The 22,004-nt window shown below is 40.3% G+C and overlaps 1 non-coding gene and 1 pseudogene across 2 annotated transcripts in view; both read left to right on the forward strand.

Moving 5' to 3' along the window:
• The first annotated feature begins 3,902 nt into the window (after positions 1 to 3,902).
• Positions 3,903 to 22,004, forward strand: part of LOC126929266 (POTE ankyrin domain family member G-like) — a 114,288-nt pseudogene continuing 96,186 nt past the window's right edge. The window contains exons 1-6 of the transcript XR_007717118.1: positions 3,903 to 4,954; positions 9,378 to 9,492; positions 9,654 to 9,827; positions 12,727 to 12,833; positions 14,164 to 14,301; positions 17,061 to 17,131. The product of XR_007717118.1 is annotated as a POTE ankyrin domain family member G-like (transcript). The remainder of the gene's footprint in view (positions 4,955 to 9,377; positions 9,493 to 9,653; positions 9,828 to 12,726; positions 12,834 to 14,163; positions 14,302 to 17,060; positions 17,132 to 22,004) is intronic.
• On the forward strand, positions 15,845 to 15,951 carry LOC126929873 (U6 spliceosomal RNA). The gene has a single exon (XR_007717312.1). It is a non-coding gene; the product is annotated as a U6 spliceosomal RNA (small nuclear RNA).

A 22,004-nucleotide genomic window follows, 5' to 3' on the forward strand; every position in this document is an offset into this window, starting at 1 on the left:
CTCAACTTCTGGGCACTGCGGAGCCAGCAGGCCGCTCCTCGGGGGTTGGCTGCCTGGCCGCTCAGCCGAGATCTGATTTGCAAGCTGGCTGCACACCCCGTACTAAATCTATGTTAAATTTTTTAACTGCCGTTTTTATTAACCTAAATACAGTTCAGATATTCTCGATGAAAATTTCACATTTGAGTTGAGACGTACTAAAATGTAAAATACACAATGGATTTCAAAGATTTCATAAGAAAAAAAGAATGCAAACTATCTCTAGTAATTTTTACATTGATTACATGTTGCCACAGTATTTTGGATTTATTGAGTTAAAATATGCATTATTTTTTTTTAAAAATCTATGCTACATTTTTGTTAAAAAAATTTAAATAAACTATGAAATTACTTCTTGGGATAGAAAAGGGGACATTATTAAATATTTACCTAAATTTTTTTCAAAAATGTATCTTTAACAAAAACATTATCAAACAAAACAAAAGTATTTTAATTTTGAATAGGTAAAATAAACTTATTCCTGCTGAAATTCAATCCTGGTATGATTTCTTTTTTACGCATTTGAGGACTCTGTTTATAACCCAGATAAAACATAAAGCTTATGAAACTCCTCTGAGAATGTCGAACACAAATTACCTGTATAGATATCAGGGTGCAGATGATGCTGAGGCCGGGCTGGCTGAAGAAGAGCAGGATGAAGATGCTGTACTGGCACAGGGGCTGGCCCCAGGTCACCCGCCCTTCATGTACATGGCGATGGTCACCTGGCTCACCAGCAAAGTGAACAACAGGTCGTTGGTGGCCAGCCGCATACCAGTGTGTAGAAGGCGGTCTCCTTCTGCTCCTCGCGCGACTTGCACAGCAGCACGATGGCCACCAGGTTGCCCACCACCCCGAAAATGGATGGTCCAAGGCTGTCCAGCAGATTGGGCTCCAGGTGAGGGACACATTGACCTGGGAAGGGGTTAACATGACGGTGGCTGGTGGTGTGCAGCCCTGGAGTGTGAAGCTGAGTCTGGGGTGATGGAAGAGAGACAAAGCCTCCATGAGTGAAATGACCACCTGCAGGATGTCAGAGCCACGCCCAGGAAACGGGATGCTAACATGACAAGAGAGGATCTCAGTCCCACTCTCTGGATTGCAACCACTTACCAACTGCAGCCACCCAAATCTCCAGGCTCGCTCTGCTCCTGCCAGCGGCACACCATTGCTGATCTTAATATGTGTAAACTGAGCCTCACATTCCTCTTCCTCCCCCCCACCCCCCCCCCCCCCCCGACACCTATCTCACTACTCTGACAAGAGCCATCTTCAGGGAAAGGTAACTCCCTAGTATTATTCCTGACAGATTCTGAGTTAATAAAATGCTCATGGAAACCCTGGAAGACAATTTGGAGAGTGTTCTCTTTCCTCCCTGGCTCCGCTGGCAGTGCCCCATCTCCACGCCTTCTACCCAATGGCCCAAATCCCATGTCACGTGTAGCGGCCCCAGTGGTGGTCTCTACACGACCCCCCATGGTCAGCCCTCAGCTGTCTTGGACCAGCCTCCAGTCTGCCTTCACCTCCTCCTGCTCAGCCTGGAAAGTGCCAGGGCTTTGGCTTCTGAGAGCCAGGTCTCAGTGGCTGCGATTTAGGGATCTGAGGTCAGAGTAGCCAGTTTTCAAAAACGTGGGAAACAAGAGTGCCAGCGGGATGGATCTGGAAAGAACAGTGCTGGGTTACTCGTTCGATTTTTTTCCTTCCTTCAAACATGAGTCCCAGCTTTGCTGTGCCCCCCCGGTGTAGGCTGTGGGAGGACAGCTTCCAGGTGTGCGCCGAACGCACAGGTGGCAGGAAGCCTGGGTCCCAGCTCTGGCCGCTGTCCGCCCCAGTCGCTAGCAGTGTCAGCAGCTACTGATGTTGGCGGCTGCCGCTCACTGGCATTTATAAAGTACTCCACCCTTGGCTGGGTGCGGAGGCTCACGCCTGTAATCCCACCACTTTGGGAGGCCAAGGCGGGTGCATCACCTGAGGTCAGGAGTTGGAGACCAGCCTGGCCAATATGGCAAAACCCTGCCTCTACTAAAAATACTAGAATTAGCCGGGTGTGGTGGCGGGTGCTTGTAATCCCAGCTACTGGGGAGGTTTAGGCAGGAGAATCGCTTGAACCCGGGAGGCGAAGGTTACAGTGAGCCGAGATCAGGCCATTGCATTCCACCCTGGGCAAAATGAGCGACACTCTGCCTCAAAAAAACAAAACAAAATGAAACAACAAAAACCCCTGCTCCTCCACCCCCTAGCATCAGAATACAGCAGAACATTTAGGTACCCACAGAACATAAACCAAGATGGTCTGTGTCCTGCATTTTAACAAACATTAGAGTTTTAAAAGAACTGAAATCATGTAGAATGTATCCTCCAGCCAAAATGGCATCCAATTCAAAATAAAAAAGTAAGATAACAGCAAAATCTTAAATACTTGAAAGATAAACAGCACACATTTTAGTTTTGTTGGTTTTTTTCTTTTTTACATTTTTATTTATTTTATTTTAAGTTCTGGGGTACATGTGCAGGATGTGCAGGTTTGTTACACAGGTAAATTTGTGCCATGGTGGTTTGCTATACATATCAACCCATTGCCTTGGCATTAAACCCAGCATGCATTAACTATTTTTCCTGATTCTCTCCCTCTCCCGCCCCCATCCAGGGGCCCCATTGTGTGTTGTTTCCTTCCCTGTGTCCATGTGTTCTCATTGTTCAGGTCCTACTTATAAGTGAGAACATTAGGTGTTTCGCTTTCTGTTTCTGCATTAGTTTCCTGAGGATAATGGCTTCCTGTTCCATCCATGTCCCTGCAAAGGACATGATCTCATTCTTTTTTTATGGCTGCATAGTATTCCATGTTGTATGTGTACCACATTTTCTTCATCCAGTCTATCATTGATGGACATTTGGATTGATTCCATGTCTTTGCTATTGTGAATAGCGCTAAACAGCAAGCACACTCCTAAGGGAAACGTCTCAAGGGAAACTATTAAATATATTAAACTGAATAAAAATACGACATATCACACTTGATTCAACACAGGTAAAGCCAGTGCTGGCAGGAAAATGTGTTTCACTAAATGTGTATGACGGAAAAGTAGAAATTTCTCAAATAAAACTTCAGCTATCACATCAAGAAAGTAGAAAATAGTAGCAAAATAAAACCAAAACAAATATAAGAAAGAAGCCCGAGCTCTGAGCGGCAGCCGTGGCCACCGGCAACAGCACCGCCACGAGTCTCTTGCGGGCTTTCCTCAGAGGAGCCTGTCAGCATCCTCCAGTTCCAGGCGCTCTAGCCCCTGTCCTGCTTCAAGAGGCTTTTTCCAAGCAGAGGCCTCTCCTCCATAGCCTGAAGGCTCGGCCAATTCCCACGAAGTTTGCCGGGAACGCAAGGCTGTCACTGATATTCGTGGCACCAAGACTTATGCACAGGTTGCACACATTGGCCACTGTCTGTGCCACGTGCAATGACGCCGCCTGAGGCGCGCACACCGCACGCGCACCCGCGTAACGGCTTGGCTTGCCTGTAACGGCTAGGCCTGGCTCTGCGTTCCTGGCTTGGCTTGGCGTTCCTCGCTTGGCTCGGCGTTAATCGCTTTGCCCGGTGTTTCTCGCTTGGATTGACGTTTCCTCCATCGCGTTCCTTTGCTGGGCTTGACCTTTTCGCTGCTGGGCTTGGCATTCCCTTGGCTGGGTTGGGTGTTTCCTTTGGGCGGGGCGGGGCGGGGGTTGGCCCTTCCTGGGGGGGGGGGGGCGTGGGATCACCCCGGGTGGGCGTGGGCTTTCCCCGGCTGGGTGTGGGTTTTCCCGGGTGGGGTGGGGTGGGCTCCCCTGCTGGGGTTGGCAGGTTTTGGCTGGGATTGACCTTTCTCTTCAAACAGATCGGAAACCCAGAATTTCCTGCTAGTTGGTGATACTGGTTGGTAGACGCGATGTGCTCGCGACTACCGGCCTCCCCTGGCTGTTCAAAGCAGATGGTGGCTGAGGTTTCTTCAATATCCGCTGCCTCCGCTGTGAAGAAGCCATTTGGTCTCAGGAGCAAGATGGGCAAGTGGTGCCACCACTGCTTCCCCTGCTGCAGGGCGAGCGGCGAGAGCAACGTGGGTGCTTCTGGAGACCAGGACGACTCCGCTATGAAGACACATAGAAGCAAGATGGCCAAGTGGTGCTGCCACTGCTTCCCCTGCTGCAGGAGGAGCGGCAAGAGCAACGTGGGCACTTCTGGGGACCACCATGCCTCTGCTATGAAGACACTTAGGAGCAAGATGGCCAAGTGGTGCTGCCACTGCTTCCCCCGCTGCAAGGGGCGCGGGGAGAGCAAGGTGGAAGCTTGGGAAGACTACGACGACAGCGCCTTCATGGAGCCCAGGTACCACGTCCCCCGCTGCAAGGGGCGCGGGGAGAGCAACGTGGAAGCTTGGGAAGACTACCACGACAGCGCCTTCATGGAGCCCAGGTACCACGTCCCCAGCTGCAAGGGGCGCGGGGAGAGCAACGTGGAAGCTTGGGAAGACTACCACGACAGCGCCTTCATGGAGCCCAGGTACCACGTCCCCAGCTGCAAGGGGCGCGGGGAGAGCAACGTGGAAGCTTGGGAAGACTACCACGACAGCGCCTTCATGGAGCCCAGGTACCACGTCCCCAGCTGCAAGGGGCGCGGGGAGAGCAACGTGGAAGCTTGGGAAGACTACCACGACAGCGCCTTCATGGAGCCCAGGTACCACGTCCCCAGCTGCAAGGGGCGCGGGGAGAGCAACATGGAAGCTTGGGAAGACTACGACGACAGCGCCTTCATGGAGCCCAGGTACCACGTCCGTGGAGAAGATCTGGACAAGCTCCACAGAGCTGCCTGGTGGGGTAAAGTCCCCAGAAAGGATCTCATCGTCATGCTCAGGGACACTGACGTGAACATGACGGACAAACAAAAGAGGTAACCGGGCCTGGGCTGGGAGGAGGCGGGACGTGGGGGGATGATGGGGGCATACCCTCCTGGAGGGATCGGGGTCCTGGCTTTCTCTTCCTCCGCAGGCCCCACACCGCCCTGGGTGTGGAAACCTCAGAGAGGTCAGGGCACAGGCCCTTTATGAACAACAACACAGAAACAAAACTTTAGCTGATTTCCTATCCGATTATAATTTCCCTTATAGAACACTAATAGACTGTATGAAAGTGACTTAACTCGCAAAATCAAGTCGATGCAGCAGATTATTTTTAATGTACACATTTTAAAACAATGTTCTATACATTATAGAAAGGTGTATATTGAGAACTAAGTCCCATAATATATCAACTTCTGGGCTAAATATTTTTCAAATAAAATCCAATATGGATTTGATATCAATGTACCCTATGTAAATATGTCCTTTACTGAGGAACCTTACAAGGAAACTGAAATGGGAAGATGGTTTGTGTCCTTGAATAGGAAGATTCGTTTTTCTTAAGATGTGAGCTTTTTCTGTGTTTATCACTTTTACGTAAGCCAAATAAAAATAGCAAAGTTTTAGCATTTTTATACTGCACATCCTGTATTTTATTGCTGTAATAAGTTAATTTTTTGTAACAGAATGGAAAAAGACTTGCTTTTCCAGATATCAAAATGTGAATGTGCTATTTCCACAAATTGTTTACTAACAACTGAAAAAATATCAATGAATAGAACAGAATAGGAAATCCAGAAATACCCAAATATATGTAAGAATTTAGCACTTGATAATGGCGATGTTTCATATTGATAAAGCAAGATTAATCATTAATAAATGAAATGCATGCTGTTTGGAGAAAACTAGCTAGATTTTTATGTCACAAAAGTAAGTTCCTGGAGTATAGATTAAAATTTTTAAATATACAAAAGGAGAAAAATACCAGAAGAAAACACAAAAGCCTATTTATATATGCAACTATTTATTTATTTATTTATTTATTTATTTATTTATTTATTTTTCTGGGACAGAATCTCACTCTGTTGCCCAGGCTGGAGTTCAGTGGCGCAATATCAGCTCACTACAACCTCCGCCTCCCGGGTTCGAGCAATTCTCTGCCTCAGCCTATTGAGTAGCTAGGATTACAGGTGCCCGCCACCACACCCGGCTAATTTTTTGTATTTTCAATAGAGGCAGAATTTCACCATCTTGGCCAGGTTGGTCTTGAACTCCTATCCTTGTGATCTACCCGCCTCAGCCTCCCAAAGTGCTGAGATTACAAGCCTGAGCCACTGAACCAAGCATATACATGCAGATATAATAAAATAAGCTCAATTTAAGATTGGGCAAGGTACTTTTTTGCATATCTACCAGTGACCTGTGCACATAGGAAAACGTAGTGTTCCTGGTAAGAGAAGGAATTTAAGTTAGAAGAGGAATGAAATACTGTTTTCTATTGAAGTTAGAAGAGGAATGAAAGGCCGGCCGCGGTGGCTCACGCCTGTAATCCCAGCACTTTGGGAGGCCAAGGCAGGTGGATAACGAGGTCAAGAATTTGAGACTAGCCTGGCCAGCATGGTGAAACCCCGTCTCTACTAAAAAATACAAAAAATTAGCCAGGCATGGTGGCATGCACCTGTAATCCCAGCTACTCAGGAGGCTGAGGCAGGAGAATTGCTTGAACCAGGGAGGTGGAGGTTGCAGTGAACTGAGATTGCACCACTACACTCCAGCCTGGATGATGGAATGAGACTTCATCTCAAAAATAAATAAACTAATTAATAATAAAAATAAATAAATAAAGGAATGAAATACTGTCTTCTATCCACAAAGTTTGTGAGGGTGAAGAACAGTGGTACTTATGTAGTTGCTGAAAGTTTAAGCTGCTGCAACTTTTCTAACACACTTTGATGATAAGAACCACATGTTAAAAATGTGTATGCCTTTTACCTATCAACTCTATTATACTGAAATATCTATATGAAATAGAGACATATGTTTTTCTTAGTATTGCTTAAAATAGCAGTGTATTAAGAAGAGCTCACATAAAGATTTTATGAAAAAATTTCAGTGCATCCATAGGATGGAATAACATGTAACCATTGAAGGTGTCAGTAGATACAGAGATATGTTGTCGTGCAAAGATGTGCTTTGCTATATCAAGTGAGGAAAAAATCAGTTTGTTATACACCTACACAAACAGAATCTGCTCTTGTGTTACTTGAAAACATGTAGAAAACATAATCAAACTTATTTCTGGGGATTTGTAAGTGAAGTTCTTCCCTTTCTCTTATCTGTGATTTCTGCAATGAATATCTGAAAAGTTTTAGTTAAATTTCACTAGTAATGAAATAATCCTTGGGAAGAGAAGGAATGTGCTACTTGCATAGATACAAATAATTTCTCACATTTTATTATTTATTTTTATTTCTGTGGATAGCTATCTTCTGTGAACTTTTACCCTCTTGAGAAGTAGAGGGTTTCTGTTTACCTGTTCCTGTAGATTTTATTGTATATACATTTTATTAGAAAATTATCTTTTCATTATATATATAAACATGTGTAAAAGGTATGAATTAATTATTTTATTTTAGTTATATATTTATGAAAACTAAAATAGCAAATATAAATGACCATTACTATTGTAAATGTATTGCTCTACTCAACAGGAGCATTCTTTAAAAATATTGAACTCCCAAGCTGTGTTTATGCATTCTTTCAATCCGTTTAGTCATCAAACATAAGCCAGACACCTATTATGTGGAAGGCATATTCTACCATCTCTCAGGATCCTCCGTCTTTGAAAACTTCATATTTACCTGCTGGGCCTGAGCAAGTTGAGAGATTTAAAATTGGGGCATTAGGAGGTAATCTCAATTGAAACTTTTCTTCCCTCCTTTCAAACAAAAGCATTTCTGAAGGTAGACAACAGTAAAAGATAACCCTCAACTACCCTTCTGAAAATGTATAAGTCTTGGGTAAAGACTGTTTTAGTACTTTTAAGAACTAAAATGTGGTACACAAACAGCATGGAATACTATGCAGTCATAAAAGAAAAAACGAGAGCATGTCCTTTGCAGGGACATGGATGGTGTTGAAGGCCATTACCCTTAGCAAACTAATACGGGAACAGAAAACCAAATACCGCACGGTCTCACTTATAGGTGGGAGCTAAATGATGAGAACACACAGACACCTAGAGGGAAGCGACACACACTGGGGCCTATCAGAGGGTGGAGGGTGGGAGGAGGGAAAGAAGCAGGAAATAGAACTAATGGGTACTGGGCTTAACACCTAGGTAATGAAATAATTTGTACAACCAACCCCCTTGACACGTTTTTACCTATGTAACAAACCTGCACATCCTGCACCTGTACCCCTGAAAGTAAATGTTGAAAAAAAGCCCCACAAATAGTTTCATAAATTCATTTTAAAAGGAGAAGAATTATAACAGTCTTAAATCCTAATATGAATGATTGGAAATATCTAATGTACATACATTGTATAAATCTAAGTATTGATAAAAATGAGCCCATGCCATTCATTTGAATTTCAAGCTTTCTTTGGCTTAAAGTTTTTGAAAACCAAAGTAAGAAATAGATTATTTTAGAAATTTGTTTGTGTTTTCACCTCAGCCCTCTTATTCCATACTTCTTTTAAGAACTAAAATTTATCTAAATGCTAGTCATCTGACTGGAACCGCCCCAGACGTGTTATATTGTAACATATTCTACTTAATGTAAGGCACCAGGGATTGTATGATGCCCCATTATTGTATGTCTCAATAAGAGAATTATTTAAATGCTGCCAATTATAGTTATAGTAAATCATGAATTATAAGTGGTATTTCAGTGTGAGAAATGGTGAAACATAGAGACAATGATCATCTTAGAATCACTAAAATACATCGTTACCTGTAATCTTTAAAACATACCTGAAAGTGTAGGTATAATTGTATCATCTCACTGAATTCAAATGTTGTCTTTAGTGGTATTAGTAAAAATTATAATATCTTACAATTACTGAGCTGTTATTTGTGTTAGGAACTATTCTATATCTTTCGTGTAGAGTCTTATTTAAGCAATACTGTGGTTTCCTCTGAGAAATCGACTCTTTTCATTCCCATTTTATTGATGAGGAAATTGAGAGCCAAAGAAGGTAAGCAACAGCTGGGAAGCATCAGAGCTTCAAGTAGGATTCCAGCCCACGTTGAATGCCATTCAAGGGCTCTGCTCTTCCTATTCAAATAGGCTGCTCTTTCATTCATACAGTGAGTCATGAGGTAATAAGTAGTGTGCTTTCTTCAAAGGGAAATTAAGTTTGTTTTGAAGGCATAGTAATAGCAGGCTATTCTGTGTTTGCTATTGCATGAATCATTGATGTAGCTGTAGATAGTGCACTACAATTTCCTAAAAAGTTTTCTCACTCTCATAGGACTGCTCTACATCTGGCCTCTGCCAATGGGAATTCAGAAATAGTAAAACTCCTGCTGGACAGACGATGTCAACTTGATGTCCTTGACAACAAAAAGAGGACAGCTCTGATCAAGGTATGCAGTAGTCAACTATATCAGCATGAGATGGCTTTGATTTCAATACATAGCATAAAAATGAGTTTTCTCATTTAAATGGAACTAGTTGGTGAAAGCTGTGGAATGTTAGTTTTTTAATTCTCAGGACTTATAATTTATTTTTGGTCTAATACTGACAGGCTGTACAATGCCAAGAAGATGAATGTGCATTAATGTTGCTGGAACATGGCACTGATCCAAATATTCCAGATGAGTATGGAAATACTGCTCTACACTATGCTATCTACAATGAAGATAAATTAATGGCGAAAGCACTGCTCTTATACGGTGCTGATATTGAATCAAAAAACAAGGTATAGGTCTACCAATTTCATCTTCAAAATACTAAAATGCATTCATTTTAACATTGATCTGGGTAAGGGCCAGGCATTCATTTTAACGTTGACCTGGGTAAGGGCCAGTTTTCCATATTTGGAAGCTCAAGCATAACCTGAATGAAAATATTTTGAAATGAGTTAATTATCTAAGACTTTATTTTAAATATTGTTACTTTTAAAGAAGCATTCGAGGGTACAGTTTTTTTTTTAATGCTCTGTGGTTTATGTTTTTTTAAAAAACACTGAATTTGTAAAAGGTAATACTTTGTTTTTTTTCATGCCAGGTTTTTTTTCCCCTAATAAATGTAAAATGACAAAATTTGCCCTGGAAATAGGTTTTACATTAAAACTCCAAGAAAACTCAAACACAGTTCAGTGAATAGTAACCCTGCCCCTTTGGCAAGTTCCCCCCCCAAAAAAAAACAAAACAAAAAACAGTAATAGATATGAGGTGATGGATTTCTCAGTGACAAGTCTTTTTCTCAGTGACAAGTCTTAAGATATTTCTGATTGCACATGAGGCAGAAGCGGAAAGGGAAAAAGACAGCAATCAGAAATATCAAGACCAATTTGGAAATTAGGTAATGGAGGGAAAGACCATGAAGAGGTTTTCTGTGTGTGTGTGTGTCTCTGCACGTGTGTGTGTGTGTTGCTGTTGATCATTCATTTGTTTCCTTTGTATGGTGAGACAAGGTTCTTTTCAATTTTAGAGAATGACAGTTTTCAGTTTGGGAGAGGGAGTTAGTGGGTTGTAAACTGCTTAGAGATCAATTTCAGGAAGCCTCTGAGGATCCAGATGGCAGTGAATAGGTGGTAATGTAGTGGGAAACACTTGAGCAGAGGGAACGACAAGTAATTAACTGACTTAGTGTCCTATTCTGGTAAAAATGGCCAATTGGAGTCTCAACTCTGCTTTCAACTCTAGAATATCTTGATGGGAAGGTGGGTGATAAGGGGCTTATAAGGAACAAGATCAGGTTGGATTTTGAGTTTACTAGACCTTGTTCTACTCTTACCGGGGAAAATTATGTGATGTTTTCAGCAAATGAGTCTCTCTCCTACTCTTTCCTCTTTTTGGCCAAATCCTCAAATGATAAAGGGAATTGGTTATGTGGATGAGCGCTGAGACTGAAGTAATCATCTATTGCACTAGCTTCCAGCTAGAGTTGTGCATTCCAGTTACCTCAGGAAAATTTTTAAATAATCCACAAGTCTAGGCTTTCCCCTGAAGATTTTGATAGAGTAAGTCTAATATGTACATTTAAAAATGTTTCCTTGAAGCCAGGCATGGTGTTGCATGGCTGTAGTCCCAGCTGCTGGGGAGTCTGAGGTGGGAGGATTGCTTGAGCTCAGGAGTTCGAGTCTAGCCTGGTCAACATACTGAGACCCTGTCTCTAACAACAACAACAACAACAACAACAACAACAACAAATTTCTCAAAATCTGGATACACTTCTGCTTCAAGAACCATGAATACATAAGTGTAATATGTAAATTCTTATGTCTCAGAAACTTAAGATATTTCTAGAAGAGTTGGAGTTGGATATGTGCTAATTCCTTTAAATCTTTCCTTTCCAATAACATTAATCTAACTTTTTTTTGGTTTGTTTTTGAGATGGGGTCTCAATCTGTTCCCCAGGCTGTAGTGCAGTGGTGTGATCACAGCTTACCACAGCCTTGACCTCCCCAAGCTCAGGTGTTCTCCAATCTCAGTTTTTTTTTGTTGTTGTTGTTTTGTGTTTGTTTGTTTGTTTTTTAGTAGAGACGAGGTTAATGCCATGTTTTTCAGGCTGACCTTGAACTCCTGGGCTCAAGTGAATCACCCACCTCAGCCTCCAAAAATGCTAGGATTACAGGTGTGAGCCCCATTCCTGGCCAAGTCTGACTTTTATATGTGGATGAGACATTAAAATGAATATTATTGGCACTATCAGCTTACGGAATAATATCTTTTCCTTTATACCTTCAGTTATTCCCTGCCATTCAGAAGGTCTTTAGAAATTTGCAGTGAGTAGTCTTTCATTAAGTAGAGAATGGCCCTCTCAGGATTTTGTGTCTCTTTGTTCAGATATTCAAGTGCTTAGGTCAGTAAGTCATTGTTAAGAGCAGAGTTTTCTCAATTAGAATTGTAGCAAATTCTAAACCTTTTTTTTAATCAACTGAAGCTGTATTGTGGACTATCCATTATGTCTCTTATGTTTGCAGAGCTTTGACATAATCAAGATGGCAGGTTTAAACACTAAAAACCATGGAGTTATTAAGAATACAGACGGGAATTCTGTTAGTTTCAGTAATCCTATGAACTGATGATTTAGTTAACAATCTGGAAAAAGTAAATACAAATAGATTTTAAATGAATGAATGGAAAAATTCTTCAAATGGGCAGTAGGAGTATTAATAGCAATTTTTATTGCACATTGGAGCTTGAACTTTTGGTAAAACATGTGAAACTAAAGAAATATTTTACATTCAAATTCTTGCTTTATACACAAGAATTTTGTCTTAGGGTTGGATAATATAGAGATAAAAGATACATCCCCTGCCCTCAAGAAGCTCTTTGTTTAAATGGAAAAAAAATCATCATCCAAAAGTGCCATGCCAAATGCTGGGTTAGAAGCAAAGAGTCTTAGAAGCAGTAAATGTTGAAAGTGAGTTTTTGAGATGATCAGAGTTGATGTGGTCAGGCAGCGAAGGGGTGTTTCCAAGGGAAGCAGCAGCATGTGGGAAAGCACAGAAGAGTGAGATGGAAGCAGCTACATTTGATTTACTTTCTATGAGTGTAAGTCCATGGGATCTTATATAAAGTTTCCAGTTCAGCTGAGAAATACGTAATTTTTTGAATTACATATTGTTTTTGTTTTATATTGTTTTACAGCATGGCCTCACACCACTTTTGCTTGGCGTACATGGACAAAAACAGCAAGTGGTGAAATTTTTAATCAAGAAAAAAGCTAATTTAAGTGCACGTGACAGATGTGGAAGGTATAGTTATTTCTTTTAATCTGTGTGTTGTTCGAGATTGATAGCAGTCACTCAAGTCATAAATAATAAATTAGTAAGATTAAATTATACTTATTGGGACATAGTGATGAGTATCAACACAAATCAGTTAAGTAGAAAAACAATTATTTGGACTGGGCAACATGAAGAACAGTTTTAGTAGGATTCATCTTCTCTTATTGTATTGACTGATGTTATTTGTTGTATGATGTTTTTGGTTAGATGATATTATGTTAGCTAAAGGGATTTCATGTTAATTTTATGAAATGTGAACTTTAGCTTTTAGTTTACTTTATGACCCAGTATTGAACTTCTTAACCTTTTCTAGTAGTTTTTAACCTCTGTGTCTTATATGCTTTTCTGCTAAATATGCTGCATGAAACATAAATAGGAGTTGAAAATCCTTTTTTCTATTCAATGACTCTGCTTTAAGTTGCCTTGTTTGAAGAATATTAATGTTAGCTTATCCCTACTTGACAATTAATTGCTATTCCCACATACTGTGGGTCCAACAGCTTTTCCTTTTTTATTTCCAGTGTATTTTGATGGTTTTATTTTTAATTGGTATGGAGAGAGGGAGTGAAGATAGTTTTAAGTGGATACACTTTTCCTTTAATGAAGGCAAGCCGTAGGTGGGTGATAAAGAGAAAAGAGCTAGGCTTTGGATTCACACAAGACTGGGTTTAATCCCTAGCTTTCTTACTTGGTAAGTGTGTGACCTTGGGAATCTTATTTACCACCAAATGTGTTGTCATATATGAAAAGTAGGAGAATATATCCTTCAAATTGATTGTGCATAAGTAAGGAAGATATATATGGCATTTAATTCAGTGCCTAGCACATGCTTATTGGCATCATTAACTGAAACTCTTATGACTATTCTTACCATTATTATTAATATTACTGCTTTCAGCAAGCAGAGAGCTCTTACTTATCTTACCCTCTAGCTGATTTTCTATTACAGCATATCAGTCTAGGGAAGCTGTAAGGAAATCTTCACTTATAACTTTGTCCACTTCAGATAAGTGGCCCTAGCATTGTTTCTTGCCCATTGAAAGACTTTAAATTAATGTCTTCTACTTTCCAATACCTCACCGAGATAAGAGGTTTCCTTGTTGTCCCTTCCTTTAAACCTTGTTGGTATTTTACAAAGATGAACACTTAAGCACCCAAGTGCTTGTGTGTTTTAGTGCATGTAAATCTTTAATTCTGCATGGACAGGCAAGATGTTAAGTTGATAAAGTATATCAAATTAGCTTTTAAAATAAGTTTATTACAGTTCCTAAGGGAGAAATGATCTCTGTCATTTTAGAAATGCTCTCATACTTGCTGTACGTTGTGGATCAGCAAGTATAGTCAGCCTTCTACTCGAGCAAAATATTGATGTCTCTTCTAAAGATCTATCTGGACAGACGGCCAGAGACTATGCTGTTTCTAGTCATCATAATGTGTAAGTGTTTACATTAAAAGGCGAGTTAATGCTAAATTGAGGTTTAAAATAATTATAACAATAGCATCTTACATATCAGGTGAGATGTCATAGTGCCTGTTCAGCTAGTTTTAGAGTGGCAGTCAGTTAGTCCCTGCATCAGCCAGAAATCGGAAAAAAAGCAAGACAATTTAGAAGTACCAATGGATACAGGATTCTTTATCTCAGGACTTTTAAGACCTTGATACTGCCGGGCACGGTGGCTCAAGCCTGTAATCCCAGCACTTTGGGAGGCCGAGACGGGCGGATCACGAGGTCAGGAGATCGAGACCATCCTGGCTAACGCAGTGAAATCCCGTCTCTACTAAAAAATACAAAAAAATAGCCGGGCGAGGTGGAGGGCGCCTGTAGTCCCAGCTACTCGGGAGGCTGAGGCAGGAGAATGGCGTAAACCCGGGAGGCGGAGCTTGCAGTGAGCTGAGATCCGGCCACTACACTCCAGCCCGGGGACAGCCGCGAGACTCCCTCTCAAAAAAAAAAAAAAAAAAAAAAAAAAGACCTTGATACTTAGAGATCCCAACATTGTTCATTTCATCCAAGTATAACACCTATGGATGGGATTAAAAAACAGTGTCATATCTTTGATTTTTCTGATTAGTTATTTGGGTCTTGAAATGTCCAGCTTAACAGAAAACCTTGTACTGTCTTCTGGAGACTATTTCCTACATACTCCTTGAATTTTTCAATAACTGAAGGGATTCACTAAATCCAAGGAAGACAGTCCCTTTTATCAAGTCAGAAGGAGGAGAATAAAAAGGACATTCCAGTCATTCTGATGTTTCCCTTGTTTCTGTTGCTGCGTTGTTGCCACTCAAACTGGTCCTGTTGCCTGGTAATGGTTGACCTTTGACACCAAGATGCCCTTACTGATTCAGATCCCTCAAGTCTTGAAGTTCCCATATCTATGCTTCTATGCTCAGCCATTGTTCCCAAAGCACCAGCACCCTGCTCTGTCAGCTGGGCATCCTGACTTGATCTGCAGACAAAGTGAGCAATTTGACACTTGCCCCCATATTCAGAACCTAATGTGGAAACCACATCTTAGCCAAGAATTAGCTGAGACCTTCATGGTACGAGATCCTTTGAGGCCGTTGTTGGTCTTTTCTCTGGCAGATATTAATTGGGCTTGTTCTAAAGGGTCAGAGGGGTTCAAATAATGTGACAGAAAGAGATCAGTGTTTGTTTCTTCTTCTTTGCTATCAGATCTGTACTATGAGGCACCTTTATATTCTCTATAGAACCTTAGGCAGTAGAAAGTCCCATATGAACCTTCTCCGAGCAGTGGCTCCCAGTTGTGGTCGGCCCTTGAGTGATCTCTTTTACATGATAATGAAAATCGTCCAAGCTACTTCATCTGTAACTCAAGATTTTAAAATATTTTCAAATTCTACCTCACAGGGAGCCATTGAAGAGAATTCTCAGAATCTCAAGTAGGTTAGTTGGACTTAACAGAACCAAGCCCTGTGCATGACTCATCACTAATCATGTGTAAAAGTAGGGCTTTGTGCTTGCTTCAGCAGCACTTATCCTAAAATGGGAACAATACAGAGAAAATTAGCATGGCTTCTGCATAAGGAAGCAGCACAAATTTTTGAAGCATTCCATAGTTTGGTCAGTCACTGGAAGGTCATTTGACTATTTGCTGACTAGCTCTAAGGAAACAGTGTGAATCAAAGCAAAACATGGGTGCCACCAAAAAATTGAAATTGTGATTTGCACTAAAAAAATAGTCATGTAAGATGGTCTATGAGGGTGATTCAGAGCTGAATAATGTGTTTGGTGCAAAATATGTTCCTAGTGTGTATGTCAAAAATTAGAGAATGTCAACTTACAACTTCTTCATGGAAACTAAAAAACATATAGGTAGAGTTTTGGTCTCCATGTCAGCTGGAATTGAACATCAATATAAACCATTATCCTACGAAACATCCGCTGGCTCAGAGTTGGAGTCGGTAGAGAAGGATCACTGGTCCAAGCCAGGTCTTAACATCCATTGGTTTTTCTGCCCTTGGTGTGATTGGTCAACTCCGTAATAGTGGACACTCACATTATCTACTTTAATGAGATATTTATGAGTAAATTTAGTTACAAACTAAGACGTAGTTGAGATGCCCAGAATTATAAGCCCTAAGGAGCAGGAAAACTAAGAAGCAAAATTAAGACTTAATAACATTTGCTGAAAACTATAACATTTGCATATTAGAACCTATGAACAAAATATGCATTGGGTTTTATTTGGGATTCCAAGATAATTTTAGTTATAATGTTTAGGAACAGATTATTCCTTTGCTTTACTATTTCTCTGAGCATTTAAAAAATGTTATCTTGTTAAATCTTTGTAACAACCTAGTGAAAGAAGGCAGTAAAGTCCTCACTGTGTTGAAGAAGATAAGCAAGTCATCCAAGAACAAATAGCAGCTGTTCATTATGGAGCTAGGACTTAAGCAGAGTTGGAACACTTTCTATTATGTCATGCTAATGCAAGCTAATTTACTGGGTCACACTGCTCTCAATTTATGAGCATTTCACCCTACATTTTTGTCTTCTTTACTTAGAAGCTTCAAGAGAAGTTTGTAGAATGTACTCATAAGTGGATGGGATAATACTGTTAAGTTCTGATATTATGATATTGTTTGAAATACTCTAAGAATTTTATATTTGGTAAGTGTTTTACATCAGTATTAAAATAGTAATTTGGTTTATTACATTTTTATACATAGAATTTGCCAATTACTTTCTGACTACAAAGAAAAACAGATGCTAAAAATCTCTTCTGAAAACAGCAATCCAGGTAACACTTGTGATAGTGAATTACTTTAGGTCAGTTGTCCCCGATCTTTTTGGTACCAGGGACCAGTTTTGTGGAAGACAGTCTTTCTATGGGCTGGGGGAAGGTGGGGATAGTTTCAGGATTATTTAGTCATGTTACATTTATTGTGCTACTTTATTTATATTATTATTACATTGTAATATATAATGAAATAATTATACAACTTACCATCATGTAGAATCTGTGGAAGCTCTGAGCTTGTTTTTCTGCAACTAGATGGTCTCATCTGGGGGCAACATGAGACAGTGACAGATCATCAGGCATTAGATTCTCATATGAAGCACACAACCTAGATCCCTCGGGTGGGCAGTTCACAACAGGGTTCATGCTCCAATGAGTATCTAGTGCTATCACTGATCTAGGAAGGGGCAGAGTTCAGGCAATAATATGAGCCATTATTATTGGTTGGCCGTAAGTACAGGTGAAGCTTCCCTGGTTTGCTTACTGCTCACCTCTTCCTGTGTGGTGTGGTTCATAATAATCCATGGACTGCTACCAGTCTGTAGCATGGGAGTTGAGGACCCCTGCTCTGGGTGGTCCTACCATAGATAAAAAAGTAAAAGTAAGGAATTTTTGATCTCAAAAGAATGCTGAAGCAAAGTTATGTTACATATGCTTGTCCCAACAAGGTCTCACTATTACTGACTTCATTCCTCCTCATTTGAAGTTGGAAAGAGACACATTTACTTTGTTGGACCAAGATGTGCTCTTCTACCTGTTGGTTAGTTGTCATGATAACAGCAATTTTGTTAGAACAAATGCTCTGCTACCATTTGCCAAAAGATTGTCATAATAAATATACAAATTTCTCAACTCTTGGCTCAGGAGATTATAATAAAATTAGAAAAATGTTTCACAATAACAAAAATGCTAGTATGCTACCTGGTTGTGGACACCTAATACATTGTATAACCCAAACGGTATGAGGACACCTTTAATTTAGCCATCAATTTATCAAAGAACTTTTATAAGTTTGGTTTTACAAGTTGCAGGAGATAAAGATGGAGCAGATGTAGTTTTGATTCTTAAGGTGCTCATAATAGAGCTGTCTCTATTTCATTTCTGTGCTTTTTCAATAGAATTTACAAAGAAAATATTTCCATTTATGTTTTCACTTCACTTAACAAATAACTATCAAATGTCTTTTAGATACTAACCATTTTTCTAATGCAACAGAACACAATTAAAAATACAGACAGGAGCTTGTTATTATCATTGTCATTATTTTTTTATTTCACTACTTTATTCAGTTCTTACTGTGTGCTAGATGCCCACTGGAAGCTTATAATTTATTATATATTGATTATGTGCCAGACATATGTGATGAGGAATGAAAGTTTTGGTAAAAAAAAAAAAAAAAAAAAGTAGGTATGATTCAAGGGAAGCATGCAGAGTGAGAAGAATTTTTCTAGGTAAAGAAGCAGAAGAATAATGTTTGACAGAAGGAACATGCAACAAGATTGTGTGTTGGCCAGAAGGAACATCTAAGGAGATTGCCTGTTTGGCAGGAAGGGCAGCAAGTGCAAAAGACAAGATGCTTGAGTGAACTTTGCAGGGTTTCTGAGCAGTTCACTTTTGCTAGCACCAAAAGTGTGAGATACCAGAGGTTGGGAATGAGGTGAATACTTAGCTAAGGCAAGTTTATGACAGACTTTTTAATACTACAGAAATGAGTAGGTTTTATCCTGTGGGCCATGGGAAGTTTACCAGGTAGAATGCTTTGGACTGCAAATACTGATGAGCAGTGGTGAAAACAGTAGGAACCAGAGTTGTTTTGTTTGTTCAGTGATATCCTAGGGATCCCTCTTGTCCCTCTTTCTGTGCTGTGGACAGTGTTTTATTCATGTCTCCTTTCATGGTTGGGTAATCTGCAACAGCTCCAAACATCTTGTTCTCACAACACAACATCTCAAGGGCTTCTTTTCTTCACCTGTGTTTTCTAAACAGGGAGAAAACTTAGAAACACACAAGGGGCTTCCTGTAACATTTCATTGGCTGTGTTACACTACCTGCTCATTCCCAAACCAGGCACTGGGAATGCAAATATGTGATTAGCTTAGAATTAACGTTTCTCTTTCTGAGGCTGAGGAGGGAGATTCGGATAATAAACATCCCAATAGACTTGTGTTTCTTCTGCAAGAAAGAATAAGGAATGGCTATTGGTAGGGAGTCGACAAGGTTTGCTGCAGGGGCTCATTGGAGATATGGGAGCAGGGGAGTCACAAGATTAAATTTGAGTATTAAGGCATTCTGGTTATGGTGTAAAATGGGTTAGCAAGCTTTTCCTGTAAAGGACCAGGTGGGAAATATTTTAGACTATGTGGTCTCTGTTATAACTACTTACCCTGCTGTTGTCTGCTGTTGTAGAGTGAAAGCCACCATGATTCTATGTAAGCAAACAGGCATGACTGAGCTCCTATAAAACTTTATTTACAAGCCATAAGGCAGATTTAATTTGGACTGTGGCCTATAGTTTCCTGGGATTGGTGGAAGGTTACCATGGAAAGAAACCAGGAGACAAAGGAAGCTTTTGCAATAGTCAGCTATAGTTTCCGTCACACATCCTTGGACTAGTATCAATGTATTATAAGGTTTTTACCCATCCATGGTGGAATAAAGTTAGGAATCTCAGTTACTCATTTTAATATGTTGGTCTTTGTTTTTATGGTGTTATGCCTTTTTATTTGTTTTGCTTAATTTTTTCATGTAAGAACTAACATTAGTAGTTGACGGTTTTCTTTTAAATAGAAGCCATTTTGTAAAGTTTATGTTCCCAGTGGCAGTGGGAATATAAAGCAGAGGCAGAAGAGAGGTATAGTCCATATGATTTAGTGATAATTGAATGAGAAAGGCTTGGGGGACCGAGAGAAATGTCAGATGATTTACAGGTTTCCAGGTCGTACACTAGTATTTAACCTGGACATGAGGAAGGAGTAGGAAATTTTCTGGTGAATACAGAAGAGCAAAGAGCTGCAGGTCAGCAGAAATGACCATTTTTTTCCTATGCATGTTTAATGGAATATTCATGTAGTATATTTTGAGTAGGTAATTGGATAACCAGCATTTATAACTCACATCCTACTACTTTGACTCTCAGTAACAAGACTTATCAAAGATCAAAGAATCTGAAAGTTGATGAAAATGCCCATGTGTATCACCATCAGTGACCGAAAGTCAGCATCCACAGAACACAGAATTGGGATAGGTGAACTTAATAGATAAAGATGAATATCAGAATTGTGTTCCTCTTAGGGAATGATAGTCTCCATGACCTGTGTGAGTCACGGCTGCCAGAAAAGAAAGAGAGCAAGGAGTGTATTAAAGAAGCACAGCAAATTCAGTCCTAGAGTGCCCTGCTTGACTTCATGTCATAGTTCTGATTTCTAAAATACTATTTTCTGCAAAATATGCTTTCTGTTTTTCCCCTCTTGTAGCCTGCAACCAAACAGAATCCCTTCAGTGGGACATTTTTGTGTTCTTCCTTTAAAAACAGCAACATATAAATAACAAAAAGAAGTAAGAGAAAGAGTGTTTTTTTATAGGCTAGTATTTAACGTAAACTTGAGAGTGAGTACCAAGATTATACTTAGAATTTACAGACCGGGTAGGAAGACGAGATAGAAATCTGAAGATTACTGACTCAAACACAGTGTAGTTTCATTGCTTTATTGTCACATCTCTGAATTCACAACTATGAATTATATTCGTATGCACTATAACTTTAGAAAGCACCTTCCCAAACCAAATATTAAGTGATTGATTATAATTTCTTTGACTTATTATAGAATTGACTTTCCAAGTGCTCATGAGAATTATTGAGAATTTGCTACATAGTAACATCTCAGCTGTGTCCACAAGAGCTATCTGTCACCTTGTCTTAATGACTATTGGCTCACTAGGAATATTGGTTTTGGCATTAAAATGATATTTTTCTAAATGCAGATAGGACCAGGGATCACTCTTGAACATTAATGTCCAAGCATCTTAAAATTACACATCAGGTTTCATAATCTGACTTCTGCCCCACTCTCCATCTTTAGCCCTTTTCCCTGTGCGCCCTTTCTCTGGCATTACTGAGCTGCTGGTAATGTCCTACTCACTCGTTCACTCTTTCAGGCCTCACTCCTGCTCTTGCTGCTGTGTGGAATGCTGTTACCCTTTCCTTCCCTCTACTGCGCTTTTAATCTGCCTAGCCTCAATATTTCAGTCTGTGCTTGGGCATGTGTTCTAGAAAAGCCATCCCTGATATGCTTTATTTTCATTGTTTTTAAACCCTAATGCCTAGCATGTATGTAGCAGGACTCAATAAGAAATTTCTGAGTAAAATAAAGACTGTTTTTACAAAGATGATGTGCAAGACTGTTCTCTGCAGTCTTGGAGCAGAGGGGACAGACATGTGGGGGAATAATGTACAGTTCAGGTGGTAAAGATTCGGTAGAAAAATCAGTGAATTCAGAAGGCAGCCTCAAGAAGGAGGTACCTTTTTATCTGGGGAAAGACATGCAGAATCAAGGAAGACTTCACATATCATTGTTTTAAAAGATGAAAATAAGGCCAGTTGTTGTGTCTCACAACTGTAATCCCAGCATTTTGGGGGGCTGGAGGAGGTGGATCACAAGGTCAAAAGATCAGGAACATCCCGGCCAATCATGAAACACCATCTCTACTACAAATATGAAAATTAGCTGGGCATAATGGTGCATGCCTGTAATCCCAGCTTCTTGGGAGACTGAGACAGGAGAATCACTTGAACCAGGGAGTCAGAGGTTGCAGTGAGCTGAGATTGTGCCACTGCACTCCAGCCTGGTGACAGAGAAAGACCTTGGCTCAAAAA

Source organism: Macaca thibetana, chromosome 10 (genome assembly GCF_024542745.1).
Source record: "Macaca thibetana thibetana isolate TM-01 chromosome 10, ASM2454274v1, whole genome shotgun sequence".
In the NCBI taxonomy this organism is placed as follows: domain Eukaryota; kingdom Metazoa; phylum Chordata; class Mammalia; order Primates; family Cercopithecidae; genus Macaca; species Macaca thibetana.